Raw genomic sequence first — 2,759 nt, forward strand, 5'->3', positions numbered from 1 at the left:
CCCTGTATATTACTATCTACATGTTTCTATTCCAGGTAGAACATAAAATTCATAAAGACGTCATTATGACATTATCATGATTTTATTCAACATTTAAAAGTTTTCTAGATATGTCCAGATAACTTTTATGTGATAAATAAAATTGTGATAGTCATAATGACGTCATTATGAGTTTTATGTTCTATCTGGGTATCATATTACGAATAGTCAAACTAATGTAAAAAATTATGTCACGATTTTGACATCAAGAAAGCATCAAAAATTTATGCAACTTGACATCATTTTGACGAACTAAAATTTGATTATATTTTGACATCATTTTGACTTTTTTGTTCTCCTTGGGAAGGAATCGCGGCGGCAGAGCTAATCAATTCAATGCAGCAATTTAAGTAAGAAAAAATTGTTTAATGGCATAGAAAAACACTGAACAAAGAAAAGAAGGAAAACACTGAGAACTCAAAAGCAAAAATATGGTTGCTACAGACTCAGCAAGTAATGACTCGTCGATTGATGTCGAAACGATGCCGAATCGACATCGACATCGTCAAATTGCCGTCGATTCGACATCGTTCGACGAATTATTTCTCACTGGGGAGATAACGGGCTCTACATAAGATTTCGTACGGAATATGTCGTGTAAACCAAACTTGTCGCAAATACCGCTCATTGTCAGCGGATTCCATAGGCTGCTCGCCGTTTGCCGATTACTTAAATTACTTAGATTGTCGATATCGCCGCGAAACTCGCCGCGGACTCGATCGCCGGCTTCGACAACCAATCGGAAACCACATAAAACGGCAACAATACTTACGATTTATTCGACTCCGAACACGCACTTCACGGGAAAATATGTCTTTTTTCATTAGGGATATGTTTTGATCTCTTATTTACAATTTTATTACCTTTACGGAAAAAACACTCAAATTTTGAATGTTAACACTCAATTGTCCGAATTTACTTTCAAATTTGGGCGTAAATATTTAAATCTGAAATCAAAACTTGAGTGTTTTTCCGTAAGGGTAGTTATTAAGTAAAATCATACTTTAGTTGTCTATATCAATTTTAATGTTTCTATCTTATAATTCTTCCAGCAATGCCTTTAAATGGAATAATTCCTTGCAGCATTCTGTTGTTGCTGTGCATAAAATATGATACCTGTTGTGCTTTACCTTGAGTTATTATCTCCTGCAAATGCAATCTGCATTATGTTATGACCCCGATTTCATAAGTAATTAAATTATAAGAAATGTGTGCGGTGACACTGTTTCATTAGCAAAATATCAACGATTGCGCGATCGTGACTAGAATCCGAGCACGCAACCTAATTATACTCTTAAAAAGTCAGCAAGTTCTCTCGCTCTCGCTCTCGCTCTCTCTCTCTCTCTCCCCCCCTCTCTCCCTCCCTCTCTACCTCTCTCTCCCCTCCCCCCTCCTCCTACTCCTCCTCCCTCTCCCTCCCTCCCTCTCTCTCTTTCTCCTAATCCAGTAACGAGCAATCCAGATCGCGTCTATGATAAAATGGTGTTCGCAAGTATTCTAATCGTAAAGTTTTGTGAAATACATTTCTATCTATGAAAGATTCAACGAAGCCTTTATTTGTACGCCTATCAACCGACATCGCAAAAAGAACCCTTCTTTACCTTAAAAGAGAATCCCGCCGTGTCCGAAGTAGCGCGGCATCATAATATATGCTTTTAATATTTCAAGATCACCTTTACCTTCATAAAATATCCTTGATTTTGTGTTCCTTATTTGACATTAATATTTTTGTGAATGATTTTCAATATATCTACTACTATTATAAAACCGACACTATGATATGTGTTAGTGGTTAACGATTGTTCTCAAAATTCTTCTTGAATCCACGGATGTATGTATGTATGTATGTACATTGTACTAATATTTCACTTGTGGAACAGAGGCTTTCAAGACCCTCATATTTCTACTTGTCAAATTGAAAGATTGACAGGATTGCCACATCCTACTGTGTGGAGAATTTTAAAGCGGCATAGATTTCATCCGTATCATATTACCTTTACTCAACAGTCAAGTGAAAATGATATAGTGTTGAGAATTCAATTTTGTAAATGGGCTTTGAAAAAAATACGGTTAAACCCATTTTTTTACTTTGTAATGTTTACCGATGAAGCTATGTTCCATCATAACAGCCAATTAAATAGGCACAATTCACATTATTGGTCGCCTATAAATCCTCATTGGACTCACATGGTTGACAATCAACGCAGGTGGACTCTTCATGTATGGTGTGGAATAATTAATGGATATTTGATAGGACCTTACTTTTTTGAAGACAATTTAAACAGTGCAAGATACCTTTCATTTTTGCAAAACGAATTACCAGGTCTTTTAGAAGAGGTTGATATCAATACTCGTCAAAGAATGTGGTGGCAACAAGATGGAGCACCGCCTCACTCGGCTGGAATAGTCACCACTTACCTTAATCAAGTGTACCATGAAAAATGGATAGGCAGATTCGGCCCTACAAAGTGGCCTCCACGTTCTCCAGATTTAACTTCACCAGATTTTTACTTGTGGGGTTATTTGAAAAATGTAGTATATAAAGAAGCTCCGACAACTCGAGAGGATATGAAAAACAGAATAAAAAGAGCCTGCAATAATATTCCTCGGCGAGTTTTATTATCTACCATTATAAATTTTCAGAAACGGCTCCGTTTATGTTTACAACAGAATGGTAGTGTATTCGAACATTTATAAAATGGATAAATTAAAAAATTAGC

The sequence above is a fragment of the Vollenhovia emeryi genome, unplaced genomic scaffold (assembly GCF_000949405.1).
Source record: "Vollenhovia emeryi isolate VEMERY1.0 unplaced genomic scaffold, V.emery_V1.0 DF939577.1, whole genome shotgun sequence".
In the NCBI taxonomy this organism is placed as follows: domain Eukaryota; kingdom Metazoa; phylum Arthropoda; class Insecta; order Hymenoptera; family Formicidae; genus Vollenhovia; species Vollenhovia emeryi.